The following is a 16,019-nucleotide window of genomic DNA, read 5'->3' on the forward strand; positions in this document are numbered from 1 at the left end:
CAACAAATTACTAATGAAGAATTGCTCAAGAGAAGCAGTATCAAAGGTGTCATCGACCAAACAATAAGTATTTATTCAGTACCTACTGTGTGCCAAACACTGTGCTATACAAATGCAAAAGCGAAACAATCCATATTCAAGGAGATCTTATATTCTAGAGGTGTATATGTGGTGGGGGATGAACAGGGAAACATTGGAATCAGCTGATGGAAAACAAAGATGGTGAGAAGTGAACTCATAGATCATACATGCAATCATGGGGATGTCAGAACTGGAAGGGGAACTTAGAGGTTGCCTAATTCAAGTCCCATTTTTCAAAAGAGATGGGCCTAGAGAAGAAAGGTAGCTTGCTGGTTGGTTCAAACCTAGGACTTCTAAGGGCTCTTTTAATTAATACCATGCTCTGATGAAGAAGACTTAGGAAGCATTTGAGGAGAAAACATTTGGCAAGAAGCAGTATGGACTTGTGTGGTGTGATTGGTGGAAAGGGGCATCAAGTTCTTTGAGGGGATTATACTCATTCCAAAGGCCTAGGCTTGGGAGAAGGGGGAGGGGGACAACTAATAAGAATGGATTCCCTTCTTTCCTCTGCCAATTTACTTGCAAGTCAAGATATTACCATCCTGATGTCACTGATACTCTTCGAAAATGAAGGACAAGCCATAATAGCCTAGTCTAGACAGAATCACTAGTTTCCTTCAGAGTTCAACAAAAATGCCTCTTCATACATAAGGCCTTTCTTGATCACCCGACATGCTAGTGCCTTGTCCCCCATCAAAAAATCAACTTATTTATTGTGTGTGTGTATGTGTTCTCTTGCTTTTAAATGTGAGCTCCTTCTGGGGAGTTATTATTTGATTAATATTTTTGTATCCCCAGCATCTAGTACTATGCTTGGCCCCTAGAGTCAAAGGATCAAAGGACTATAGATTTAAAAGGAACCTTTGTGACCAAGCAATCCAACCCCCTCTTTGTATACAAAAAGAAACCAGGACTAAAGAAATCAAATGACCTTGCCCAAGTTCACATAGGATGGTAGAGATGGGATTGGAATCTGGGTTCTGATTCTGAATGCATTGCCCCATCCACCTATTGCTCAATTACTTGATTGACTGTGGTTGGGATGGGGAGAGAAAGGCCCTGACATGGAGGTGGTGAGGTTGTTCTGGTCTTGCTAAGCTTTCTTTATCTGCTTTGCTAGCTTTCCAAATTGATTGGGCTCTCTAAACTTCCAAAGGTTTTCTTTTATCCTTCTAGGCTCCTCCACTTCTCAATGACACCTCCATCTCCAGATTTTCCAGCTTAACTAGAATTATATCAAATGATTTGACAGTAGGTTACTTGTTATGGATAAATTAACTTATCTTGGCAGTATACTTTTCAAGAATGCACCCATAGTTGGTGAGGTTGATGCCCGCATTGTCAGAGCTAGCTCAGTGTTTGGGAGACTCTGAAGGAAAGTGTTGGAGGGAAGAGGTGTAGACTGCCTACCAAACTGAAGGTTTATAGAGCTGTTATACTAACTTCATTGTTGTATGCCTGTGAAACCTAGACAATCTACCAGCCCCATGTCAGGAAACTGAATTGCTTTCATTTGAATTGTCTGAGGAAGATACTGAAGATCACCTGGCAGGATAAGGTACCAGACACTGAGGTCCTTTCTTGAGCTAACCTGCCAAGTTTTCAAATTCTACTGCAAAGGGCACAACTCTGATGGGTTGATCATGTTGTTTGAATGTCAAATGTACATTTTCCTAAAAGGCCATTTTATGGAGAACTCACCCAACGCAAGTTCTTACATGGAGGTCAGAAGAAGTGATCAAGGACCCTCTCAAGGTCTCTTTGAAGAAAGTTGGAATCATTTGTGTGATATGGGAGACACTGGCACAGGACCACCCATCATGGTATGCCCAAATCAAAGAAGGTGCGGTGCTGTATTAGCAAAGCAGAATTGTAGTAACTCAAAAGAAATGTGAGATATACAACTATAGAGACCTTTCCATTCCAAATGTTCATATGGAGTATTTGTGCCTAACCTGCAGTAGAGCTTTCCAATATCATATTAGTCTGATCAGTCACACTGTACCTTGATCTCAACATAGTGATGTCATTTGGGTCTTCTTTGAGCATGAAGGACAACAACCAACCAACCAACTTGCTTTACAATCTCAGGCTGTTGTTAGTTTATGTTAGGATTTTGTGAACATAGCCAAAATTAAGATTTTATAGTCTGATTTGTTCCCAACCTTTGGCACTGGGCATAAATGTCAAGAGAATTTGCATTGTGAAATCACATCTTTATAATCTCAATTTTGTTCCTTTCCTCTAGAAGAGTTGGAAGTTATAAAAATAATAATGTCTTCTTTTTATTTCAAAATGATATTGCTTTTTGGGGACAATATATGGAATACAATTATTTGGTCAATTTATGTCCCCACACTGTGATTTAATGCAGAAAGGCCAACACTTCATCCTTTACTACCATTCATAGGTGGCTAAAATTGAAGTTTCTCTCCTGGGTCATCTCAAGGTCATCATAACAGCAAAAACCTCCAGTGATAACATACATCCTTCATTCTGTTAGCAATAGCATTTGATTCCATCCCACCATCTGGAGGAAGGGTCACCCAGGCCAGAATAAAGAGTTTAATACAAATAAAATATGACCCAAAGCCTTTTCCCATTTCAGTACAGGGAACAATTGGTCCAAAAGCGCATTTTCAAATACTTTAATTCCAATCCAAACGATGAAAAAGTGCTGGACTTAATGCTTGTTCCCCATCTCCCTTCCCACTCCCCAAAGTGTTTGAAAGTAACAAGAAAGCAACAAAAATAAGGATAATGTTTATCCTTGGTGCCCAGAGAATGAACTCAAGTTTTGGCTTACATTAACAATCTTTTGGCTTTTTTCTAAGTAGAGTTACTGTATGAAAAAATGAGACCAGTTAAGAAACCCTGCTATATTATTGTAAATCAAAGAGCTTCTTAGGGGAAAAAAAGAGTCAGCCAGGAAATTAGAAGAATGAAAACATACATGGTTGTGATTTCACAGAAATGTGATCATTTTGATGATTTAAATATCCCACAAACAAATTGTTAGTGAAGTACAAAGTGTTCCTCTTCTCTAATACCATCCCCATTTCTCTGGGCTGGCACAAAGACTAAATGTTATTCTGGCCTAGAGGTTAGTTGGAGACTCGTGAAAAAGATGCGGTCTCCAGCTAAGGTTGTGTCTAAGCACAGTCACTGGATTGGTCATTTCTTGTGAATAGTATAATCTTTTGGTCATCTCATTAGGCAGAATGGTCCCTGGAAAGTGTCATTGATTTGGCCCTGGGAGACAATTGGTTGTAGACCTGGATTTAGAGTCAGAGGAACTGATTCAAATACAAGCTTTGCCACTTACTATCTGTTTGACCTGGGTCAAGTCATTTAACTTCTTTTGGCCTCAGTTTCTTCATCCGTAAAAGAAGAGGGTTGACTGGATGACCTCTAAGGTCCCTTCCAATTCAAAATCTGTGATCTAATGAGTGAATTTTTTTTTGCAATATATAATCAGCAATATAGAAGATTCAATTTTAATGTCACAATAGCTGAAAACACTGGATTGACGTTTCTTGACATAAAATTTTTTGTCATATAGACATTGATGGTAGAGAAATATTCTCATTGAAGAGGTTGTTGCATTTATTCATCCAACAGATATTTATCAAATGCTGTTATGTATAAGGCATCATAGTAGGAAGGCAGGTGCTATGTAAAAATAGCTACAACACCACAAAGAAATTTAACTGAGTTCCAGCCTTCAAATTAAGCAACACATGACTAATTACTATGCGAAAAGTATAGATAATGAACATGATTGGAGTTCAGAAGAGAGAAAAATCATTGACTTTGATAAACTTGTATAAAAGAAACTTGCATAGAAAAGAGTGAAAAGGATGATGAGAGGATTAGGAACTATGTCAAGTAGCTTTCTTCTTATTCTGACCATCCTGTGGATACCCTGATGCATTCTTTCATGTAAAAATATATATATAATATACATTTATTTATTCATAATCTATGGACTAAAACAAGCATTTCCATAACATAGTATAAAGAAAGAAAGATGACTGCATATGAAACTGCAAATCTATTATGTACAACTTGCCATTCCTTTTAAATATACAATAAAGTTATGTAACTTTCTTTTGTTTAAATTTTTTTCCTTTTTTCTCCCCCCCCTCCAAGGTGGCTACTATTAGAAACAAATATGTGTGTTTGTGTGCGTATGTAAAATATACATAGTAGAAAAGTAGATCAATGGAACAGAACAGAGAAACAATTTATAAGCAGCAAATATTTTATATCTATATTTATTTATATATTTTATATTACCTATTGTATATATATATAGTATATATGCATATATATAGTAGCTTTGCATTTGACAAGTATAAAGACGTAAGATTTTGGAATAAGAATTCATTATTTGGTAATACATATTATTGACATAACTGGAAAGTAGTGTGGCAGAAATTGGGCAAAGACCAATCTCTTACACCATTTACCAAGATAAAGTCAAAATGGAAATATGACCTAGATTTAAAGAGAGATATTATGAGAAAATTTGAAGAACATGAAACAAATTGCTTATCCCATGCCATTGATCCGAAAAGAAACCCTACTTTTGGGACCCTCAGCTTTCCTATTTGTGCTCTTTCCCAATTACAGCATGAACTTCTGGAAAATAGGTAATGTCTTCTTTTTCTATGTGCATCTCTAGTACCTAGCATAGTACAGAGTAAGGACTTACTAAGTACTTTTTCATTTATTCATTCTTGACCTGCAAGGGCAAAACTAAGGGAAATATAGAGATAAGGACAATAAGAGATAGAAGTGAAGAGAGGCAAAATTTGGCTCAATATGAAGACTAATTTCCTGGAATTAGAGTGGCTCAAGGGGAAAATTAGGGGTGTCATAAGGTAATGAATTCCCCTTCAATGGAGATTTATAGCCAGAGGCTAAATGATTTGTCTGAGATATGGTAGAGAGGATAAAGACTGGGACAAAATAACCTCTAAGTTTCCTTCCAATTACAGATTCTGTGATTTTATGATTCTGTAATCGTGAGTTGAAATAGTCAGGGAATAAAAGAGTGAGACTTGAGATTTGAGCCTCAACTGATGTATCCTCTTAAGATGAGGAAAGGAGGTGGGAAGATCATGTCAGTGTGGTAGAAGGTATGAGTAGACAGAATGCACATCTGTGCTTGGAGGACCATGACTGTGGTTCAATCTCTCTCAAAAAAAAGAGCATAAAGTCTGTAAACCATAGTCCCTTGTGCAAAACTAGAATATGTGATTGAAAGGAGAGTTACTGAAAATTTAGACAACAAAATGATTAGAAAGAGCCAGTCTAGCTTCATAAAGAGTCAATCATGCCAGACTAATGTAGGGGTCAGAGCTAGGAGCAATGGGTAGAGGTTGGGTAGAGGTTGGTAACGAGCAGGTTTTGACTCATAGTTGGTAGAAGGGAAGAGTGCTATAGATATAGTTTGCTCAGATTTGGACAAAGCATTTGACAAAATCTCTGTGGAAAAACTGCTGAGATGTGGGTTAAATTAGAGGTGTCAAACTTGCAGAAACTCCCAAGTACAACCTGAACCAGATTCAAATGTTATTGGGAGATGTCTAACAAAATAAATAAAAATGCAACAAAGATAATGTTGATTTGTGGTTTTCTAAGTCAATCTGCCACCAGGAGGGATTCATTTCTACTTGAGTTTGACACTATTGGAGTTAGACAATAGCACAATCATGTGCATTTGGAGCTGGTTGAATGACCAGATGCAAAGAGTAGTTATTAATGATTCAATTTCAACTTGGTGGGGACAGAGGGAGGTCCTGTAGGGGAGTCCCTCAGAGATCTATTGTTGGCCTAGAGCCATTTAACACTTCATTATCAGAGACTTGAATATAGGCATATAGGCATGTTCACCAAGCTTGTAGATGAGACAAAACTCATTGAATGAGTCAAGATCCTAAAAGATTCTGATGGGCTAATGCTGGGTCAATGTTTGAATAAGATGAAATTTAATAGGGATACCTGTAAAATCTTATACTTTCTTACAAAAATATAACCTCATAAGTTACAAGATAAGGGAGTCATGGCTGGATCGCATGTCATCTGAAAACGACGTGGGGCAACATTTGACAAATTCTCTCACATTCTTGGATATAAGTGAAGAGATGTGGGACAGATAATTGTACATTTAAGTGGTCATAGACCTGGTTGAAAGGCCAGACCTAAAGAGTAAGTGTTCAACATTTGATGTCAACTTGGAAAGACAACTCTTGCACTTAGAGATCTATCCTGGGTCTTGTGCTATTTGCTTTGTATTAACAATGGCTTACCACTTCATACCTGTCCAATTGGCCAATATGACAAAAAATGAAAATGATAAATGTTGAAGAAAATATGGGAAAATTGGAACACTAATGCATTATTGGTGGAGTTGTGAACTGATCCAACTATTCTGGAGAGCAATTTGGAACTATGCCCAAGGTGTTATAAAAATATGTATACCCTTTGATCCAGCAATACCACTACTAGATCTGTATCCCAAAGAGATCATAGAAAAATGGAAAAGGACCCACATGTACAAAAACATTTATAGCAGCTCTTTTTGTGGTGGCAAAGAATCGGAAACTGAAGGGAAGCCCATCAGTTGGAGAATGGCTGGACAAGTTGTGGTATGTGAATGTAATGGAATACTATTGTTCTATAAGAAATAATGAGCAGGCAGATTTCAGAAAAACCTGGAAAAACTTAAATAAACTGATGCTGAGTGAAGTGAGCAGAACCAAGAATACATTGTACATAGTAACAGCAACACTGTGCAATAATCAACTTTGATAGACTTAGTTCTTCTCAGCAATACAATGATCTAAGATGATTCCAAAAAAAATCATGATGGAAAATGCTATCCACCTGCAGAGAAGGACTATGGAGTCTGAATGCAGATTGACATACATGATTTTCTCTTTTTTGTTTTTTTTCCTTTCTTGTGGTTTTTCCTCTTGTTCTGATTCTTCTTTCACAACATGACTGATGTGGAAATATGTTTAATAATCAGTGTCCATGTATAGCTTAATAAACTAAAATAAAATCAGAAAAAAACAATGACAGGTAAAAGTCTGGGTGGCATGCTTTTCAAATTTTCAGATGACACAAAGGTGGGAAAGATAGTTACTATTAATAACAGTAAAAAGCCAGAAAGATCTCAACAGTCTAGAATCTGAAATCAGACCTAAAAAGGTGATTCTGTTTTTAGTCCATATCTTTGATTTCATTGGTATAGGGAATAATCTGGGAGCTGCCTCAAGCAATGAAAGGTTATATAACTTACTCAGGATCATACAGTCAGACTATATTGGTGGCAGGAATTAAACACCTGATTCAGAGACTGGATCTCTTTCCACTATGTCATGTACCTCTCCAGATGAAATTTAAATGGGAAAAATGTAAAATTTTGTATTTGAGTTTCAAGAAACTGACTTCAAAAGTACAACATAAGGGAGTGAGAAGGACTAGTTAGCAGTTCATCCAAAAAAGATCTAAGAGGTTAAGTGGGCTGAAAATTCAATGAGTCAGCAGTATCATAGGGCAGACCAAAAACTATATTAAACAACACTAGGAGAGGCAGAGTGTCTAGCACTAGGGAGCTAGTGATCCCTCTATAATTCACACTGCTCAGGCACTTCCAGAGTATGATATTTCATTCTGACCCCACATGTTCAGAAAGAAATTGGTAAACTTCAGCACATCCAGAGGAGAGTATCAAGGACTATAATTAGTCTCAAGAGTATACTAGTTAAGGATAGATTGAAGGTACTGGGGATACTGAGCTTGGAGAAGAGAACGATAAGGGGGTCATGATAGTTGTCACCAAGTATTTAAAGGACTGCTAAGTGGCACAGTTGGATAGAGTGCCAGGCCTAGAATCAAGAAGATCTGACTTCAAATCTGCCTTCAAATTCTAACTGTGACCCTGAGCAAGTCACTGCAGCCTGTTTGCGTCAGTTTCCTCCTCTGTAAACGAACTGGAGAAGAAAATGGCAAATTACTTTGGTATCTTGGTCAAGAAAACCCCAAATGGGGTCTTGGAGAGTTGGACATGACTGAAAAAAATGACTAAAACATGTGGAATTGGGATTTGACTTGTTCTGTTTGGTCCCCAAGGATGAAAGTATGAACAGTGGGTACTCATGGCAAAGGGGCAGATTTAGGGCTGCACAATCCACTCTCTAGACTTTATCACATGTGCCACAGAAAGCTTTTCAGTCTTGGAAGTTCATTTCACTCCCAGACTTCTCACACTGAAATTACCTCCACTCCTGAGTTCTCTTCCTCTGATGGGCTGGCTCCTCCCAGAACCCCCATTTTAAAGAAAATGTTCAGATCCACCATTTCTCTCCAGGTTGCACTCCTCTGGACTTTGTCTATCATTTCCTAGCACAGGCATCCCTCTAAACTCCTTCCTTTTATGTGTTATCTTCCCCCATAGCAATATAAACTTCTTGAGAGCAGAAATTGTCTTTCTTTCTGCTTGTTTTCATCCTCGTAGCCCTTAGCACAATCCCTGACACATTGAAAGTACTTAATTATTGACTTGTTGACTTAATTGCTGACTTCATGAAAGGACAAACTTCCTAACAATTAGAGCTACTGAAAAGGGAAATGAGAAACCCTAAATCACTAGTACCATTCCTGCTGAGGTTACTTTCTGTCTATTCTAATTCTCTTGTGTGTCCTGATTTATATATGTGTTTTCCGTGATCTGTATCCTGCCCCTGGACACAGAGGAGAGAGTGAGGCTGGTGACTTTGTATAATGCTCCCTCACTTAAATCCAATTCACTGGCAAGTCATGGCATCACCTCCCTGATGTCATGATCCTCTTTGAGAATGACAGACAAAAATCAATAACAACATGTTTTTCCCCTCTTCAGAAGGTAAGCCCTTGAGGGCAGGGCCTGCCTTTGCTTTTACCTTGGCTTTCCAGTGCTTAGCAAGTGGCTGGCACATAGTAAGTTCTTGATAAAGACTTGACTGAGTGACTGAAACTATCTGGAATAATAGAATGCTCCTCAGTGCTGGTGGTCTAGCTGTCCTGCTTTCAGCTCTTTCTAACATTATTACCAGGAATGTTGATGTAATTTTGGCATGTAATCCTTCCCTCTCCACATAGTTTCCTCTAGGAGCAAGGAGCCAGTCCTGTGGAGTAGAATAAAAGAAATTTGATGTTCACAGTTGAAATTCTTGAGACATCTTATCCATTCATGCACTAAGGAAGAAGATGAGTTGTCCTTTGTTACATCTCCATGGTCATCCTGAACTTTTTTGAAAGGGGCTTTTGAAGACATGAGGCATCCTAGGGCTGAGGATGTCACAGAGTGATATTTCTTGGCTCCTTATTCTCATTAGGAAATATAAGCTTCATTGCGTTTTTGAGTGGAGTATGGTTGCTAGGAAGACTTGAAGAGACAAGGGAAAGAAAATTCCAAGGTCAGTTCCAAGGTCCATATTATAACATCTGGTATACCCAGTCACACTGGGTGGAATCTAATGGTCTCCTACATGGCTTAATTTACCAACCTTTCGAGGAAGACCCCCTCTTTGACCTAACAGCAGTTTTACAATTCTCGAATTCTATATGTATTTCACTGAGTCATTGTGGATAACCTCCCCCTTTTTTAAAATGCTGGTATTGCTAGGAGGAGTAAGGCTGTAAGATTCTATAAGTCATTAATTCCTTCCTATGGATTAGCAAATCTGATCTTTTTTTCTCTCCCTTTCCTTCCTTAAGGTTCCCAGAGAGAATGGCACTGAGGAAATGGGAGTTTCCATTAATGTTTGAAGGAAAGTAATTTGGTAACATGGTATTCTGAGTGCTGGATTTGGAATGAAAGGACCAAGGTCCAATTCCCAGCCACCATGCTTGCTTCAGCAACAAATATAAAATTGGAAAGACACAGAGAAGATTAGCATGGCCCCTGTGCAAGGATGTCACACAAATTCATGAAGCATTCCATATTTTTTTAATGTTCTTTTTAAAATTTTTTTTAATAAGAGCAGACAATAGGTTCGTGCCTATTGAGTATGGTCATCCTATTGTCTTATCTTTTGCTATGGTTCTTCTCCATAATTCTAGCATTAAACAAAATAAAAACAAAGTGCAAGTAAAGCTTAGAGAGATGCAGGATTCCTGGCTCAGTAAGAAGGCAGATAAAATTCAGCTTTATGCTGACAGTAACAATCCAAAGCACTTTTATGATTCCCTGAAAGCTATTTATGGACCAAAAACTCATGGTGCATCACAACTACTCAGTGCTGATGGAGCCACATTGATTAGTGATAAGGACATGATCCTAGGGGGATGAACTGAACACTTCCATATTGTTTTCAACAGACCATCATCCATCAATGCTGAGGCCATTGACTGTTTACCTCAGGTTGAAGTCAATCCCTGCTTAGCTGAACTTCCAACTGAAGAAGAGGTTTTGAGGGCCATTAGGCTCCTTTCATGTGGCAAAGCACCTGGTGCTGATTCTATTCCAGCTGAGATTTACAAGGTAGGGGGGCCATTGATCATACAAAAGTTGACTGAAATTTTCCAGGTTATATGGCAAGAGGAGGTTATCCCCCAGGAGTTCAAGGATGCTTCCATTGTCCATCTCTATAAGGGTAAAGTGAATAGATTGACCTGCAACAATCATAGGGGGATCTCTCTCTTAGTCACTGCTGGCAAAATTTTTGCTAGAGTCCTCCTTAATAGGCTGATCCTTCACCTGAAAGATGGGCATATACCTGAGAGCCAGCGTGGCTTCAGAAAGGGTCAAGGAACAGTCAACAATTCCAGGAGAAATGCCAGGAGCAGAACAGAGGTCTGTACACAATGTTTGTGGATCTGACCAAGGCCTTTGACACTATCAGTCGTGAGGGCTTATGGAGATTATGTCTAAATTTGGTTGCCCGGAGAAGTTCATCAATATTGTATGTCAATTTCATAATAGCATGTTTGCCTGGGTTCTGGATAATGGACAAAGCTCTCGTGCCTTCTCAGTCACCAGTGGAGTGCTTGCTGTCATGCTTTTTAGCATGATGTTTTCAGCCATGTTGACAAATGCTTTCAATGAGAACGAACATGGCATCAAGGTCAACTACCGTACTGGTGGTAAGTTCTTCAATTTGAAAAGGCTACAAGCCAAGATCAAAGTGGAGGGAGTGTTGGTGCATGATTTTCTATTTGCAAATGACTCAATGCAGCCTCTGAAACTGAGATGCAACAAAGTATGGATCAATTCTCTGCTGCCTGTGATAATTTTGGCCTAATAATTAACACCAAAAAAACACAGGTGCTCCATCAGCCACCACCACACCATCCATACATGGAACCATTGGTTACAACAAATGGAGAACTTTTGAATGCTGTAGATAAGTTCACTTACCTTGGTAGTGTACTTTCCAGGGATGTACACATTGACAATGAGATTGACATACCTGTTGCCAGAGCTAACTCAGTGTTTGGGAGGCTCTGAAGAAAAGTTTGGGAGAGAAGAGATATTAGGCTGACTACCAAAGTAAAGGTCTGCAGAGCTGTTGTGCTGACCTCATTGTTGCATGCCTGTGAAACATGTACAGTGTTCCAGTGCCATGCCAAGAAACTGAATTGCTTCCACTTGAACTGTCTTAGGAAGATTCTGAGGATCACCTGGCAGGATAAGATACCAGACATTGAAGTCCTTGCCCAAGCTGAACTGCTAGGCATTCAAATTATGCTTCAGAGAGCGCAAATCTGATGGGCTGGCCATGTTGTTTGAATGCAGAGTGTATGCTTGCCAAAGACCATTTTATGGAGAACTTACATGGGGCAGGCAATCACATGGTGGTCAGAAGAAGCAATACAAGGACACTCTCAAGGTCTCTCTCAAGAACTTCGGATTTGACTGTGCAACATGGGAGACACTGACACAGGACAGCTCAGCATGGCCTGCCCACATCAGAAAGGGAGCTGTGCTCTATGAACAAGGCATAATTGAGACAGCACAAAGTAAACATAGGATGCACAAATTTGGGGTAACCACCCCAAATATTCACACCAACTATCTGTGCCCAATCTGTGGTAGAGCATTCCCAGCTCTTATTGTTCTGATCAGTCACAGTCGGACAAAACTGAAACTTCACTTTATCATGGTGATGTCATTTTAGTTCTCTCCGAGAATGAAGGACAACAACCAATCTGTTCTGGTGATCTGGGATCAGTGATCTTCGATGTTACTGTTGTAATTGCTTTGGGCCATTATGTATTACACCCCTATGAAATGGTGAACTTAACTGCTAAATGTTGTGGGTGTGTTCTGACTGCTCCACTGGACCTTCTCCAAGTTACTGTTTGCTTCAACTGATCCTCCTATGCCATAATGTTGAGGTCTTTTGCCTTCCATGTTGACTTCCTATAGATACTCTCCAGCTTACCAGCATCATTTCTAAAATGTAGCTCCCAGAATCAAATGCAATCCTCTATCTGATCAGGAAAGATTGTAGCAGGAATATCACTTTCATTTTTTCAGACTTTATAGCACCCTTAATACAGCCTAGGGGCAGTTAGGTGGTGCAATGGATATAGCATGGGGCCTGGAGTCAGTAAGATCTGAGTTCAAATCTGGCCTCAGACACTTACTAGCTGTGTGACCCTGGGCAAGTCATTTAACCCCTATCAGTTCTTCATCTATAAAATGGGGGGACCCACTAGAAAAGGAAATGGCAAATCACTCTAACATATTTGACAACAAAACCCCATAGACTTTAGTCCATGGGATCATGTAGAATCTGACACAACTGGATGACTGACCAACAGCAATGCAGCCTAAGATCACATTCACTTTTAAAATTATTACCGTTGGTTCCTATTTTTTGATCCTTAGCCCTAGGCTATGCCTTTGCTTTACAGTCATTAGTCTCCTCTATTGTCTTAGCTACAGTATTTTAATAGTCTTTGCCTGATCAAAAGAATTTATGTAGTGTATATTTCAGTATTCAATAGGCTAACACTACCTGACGGTTTTATACATAATATCAATAGACTCATCATCTAAATCAGTGCTACATGTCTATGAGTGAGGAATGGTTGTTAAGATTAGTTTCTAGCCGTACAGAAGGTAGAAGCTATCCATCCCTATCCCTAGATATTGCTCTATGCTCGTCGAATTATAGATTTAGAACTGGAAGTAACCTTAGAGGTAATCTAATTCAATCTTCTCATTTTACAGATGAGCAACCTGAGGCACAGAGATGTTAAGTAAATTGACCAGGGTCACACAGCTTGTAATTGTTATTGTAATGGCATAGAAAAAAAGCTAGCTCTCAAGAGTTTATAAAGTGAAGCTCAAAATACAAACCTTGGGTTAGAAAGCAAAGCTAAACTTCACCCTAGGACTTAACTAAATTTAAATCGACAAGGATTTCAATGTGGCTGAGCTAATGTTTACCTTTGCACTAGCTTCAAAAAAGTTATTTATTTAGAAAATTAACATAAATAAAGTTGCAGTGAGATAATGCCTTCATATAGGAAAAGCCCTGGAGTTGGCATAAAAATCTAGGATTCCGTTTCCTTGCCCTGCTACCTACTACCTGTGCTAACCTTGGGTACCTTTCTGTGCACTGCTACTTCTTCTGTAAAATGAGAGGATTGAAGTGGATGACATCTAAAGTTCCTTCCACTTCTCAATCTTATTTAACCTAATCATGAAACTAATGTAAATGAGTTCTGTTAAATTTCTTTAAGAGTATTTTAAAATACTCTTAATAATTTTCAAGAACTCATAATAATAAAAACAATAATAGCCAACATTTATATCATGCTTACTACATGCCAAGCACTGTGCTAAGAGTCTTGCTGTTATCTCATATGATCCTAACAACAACCCTGTGAGGTAAACACTATTATAGTCCCCATTTTACAGATGAGAAGACTGAGGCAAACAGAGGATAAGTGACTTGCACAAGATCACACAGCTAGTAAGTAGAAGGGGGTGGGAATCACTTCAATCTGAGTCCTGACCCTAACCCTAATGCTTATTAGTCATGTGATCTCCCTACAACTTATGAGTAATGTGACCTTTGGCAAGTCATTTCATTTATAAAATGGGGGTCATATTTTCACTCTCTCACAGAATTGCAAGGATCAAATAAGATAAAAGAAAGTTCTTTGTAATTGTAAGGTGTTATAAAAGTTAACTGATGATGATGATGATGATGATGAAGAAAAAAGTGTGGCATGGAACCAGAAAATCTTACGTTTAAGTCCTGCCTCTGCTGCACACTGACCGAGTGACTTTAAACAAATGACTTCTTGTCTCAGTACTTTGGGTACCTTTCTAAGATTATAATTACAGAGAATGTGCCAACTTCCATTGGCAAAAGTTTCTTTACCTAGGAGTTCCTTGTACTAATGAAATAATGAAAAGGAAGAGGAGGAGAAGGATGAAGGAAGATGAAGGGGAAGGAGAAAGAGGGAGGAAGAGGAGGATGAAAATAGAAGTGGGGGAGGAAGATAGAGGAGGAAGAAGAAGAAATGTGGAGGAGGAGACGTGGTTATAGTGTGAATAGAGAGTTAACCTTGGAGGCTGGAAGATCCTGGTTCAAATCCTACCATGAACAGATCGCCTAACCCCTTCGTATCTGCAGATAACTCTCTAAGTCTGTTACTCACATCAAGTGGCCAGTCGACATTGGTGAAAGGAGTTTCCGCACCATTTCCTATATCATTGAAACCTTAGATCCCTATCATGAAGACCAGTAATAACACTAATGGCATTTGAAGATGTTTTAATAGTGAACTTCCTTTAATACTTCATGAGACTATGGTTTTCCCCCAGAGCTTCTGTTCTATTAACATAGACTCCAGGGTTATCTCCATGCCCTGACGAGACATCAGAATAGGATTTCATAATAATTACAGGTAGCTTATATGCAGTGCTTTAAAGTTTACAAAGAATTTTCCAAGTATTATCTCATTTTACACTCACAACAACCATGGAAGGTAAGTGTTACTATTATTCCCACTTTACAAATGAGGAAACTGAGACAAACAAATTAAGTGATTTGCCCGAAGTCACAAAACTAGTAAGTGTTGAAGCTGGATTTGAACTGTGTTCTTTCTGACTTCAGGTACAGCGCTCTATCGACTGCTAACTGCCTAACATTTCATCTTTCATGATGTTCAAATGTTAATTAAATAACAAGACAAGCAAAGTGCTTTAATTTATTCAGCACCCCCAGCACTGTGGGGAAATACACAAAAACCTGAAAAAAATGGTCTCTGACTTGCTACAGACAGCTGTAGCTGGCAGGATGTGTGTCCAGAGTAGATGACCGCAGAATACCCATGGGAGACAATTGGATCAGGAAGAGGGAGAAAACGGTGCATACTATACAATGTTGGTATGGAATTCTGGGAAGTAATAGCTGAACTCGAGTTCTGCCTCCAGCAATAGAATTGTTAATGTGGAGAAAAAGGTCACAAAGAGTGATGTGCTCTGCAAAAGGAGAAGCCATCCTCCAGTCAAGAAGCTTCCTTAGTCACAGGTAAGCAGTGTGGCATTCAGGAAATCAAACTGAATTAGAAATGAGAAATTTGGAAATCCACCTTCGAATCTCAGCTTTGACACAAACGGCTGTGTGACCTTGGGCAAACCCCTTTACTCCCATGAGCCTCAGCGTTCCCGTCTATAAAAGGAGGATAACAATACTTGCCCTTCATGCCAAATGGGGTTGTTTGTGAGAAGAATATTTTGTAAATTTTGCAGTTCCTAGAAAGGCAAATGATTCCTATTAGGAATCTAAGTTTAAAGCTAGAAGGGATTTCAGGGGTTATTTAATCCAATTAGTCTTTTTAAACTATGTATTTCCCACAGTGCTAGGGATTCTTAATAAGTTAATGCATAATGATTGATTGTCTTACTATTCAAGGAT

At 38.8% G+C, this 16,019-nt stretch overlaps 1 pseudogene; it reads left to right on the forward strand.

Annotated features, from left to right (window-relative positions):
• The first annotated feature begins 9,984 nt into the window (after nt 1-9,984).
• Nucleotides 9,985-10,084, forward strand: LOC140521946 (U6 spliceosomal RNA; annotated as a pseudogene).
• Nucleotides 10,085-16,019: the final 5,935 nt, after the last annotated feature.

Source organism: Notamacropus eugenii, chromosome 1 (assembly GCF_028372415.1).
Source record: "Notamacropus eugenii isolate mMacEug1 chromosome 1, mMacEug1.pri_v2, whole genome shotgun sequence".
NCBI lineage: Eukaryota > Metazoa > Chordata > Mammalia > Diprotodontia > Macropodidae > Notamacropus > Notamacropus eugenii.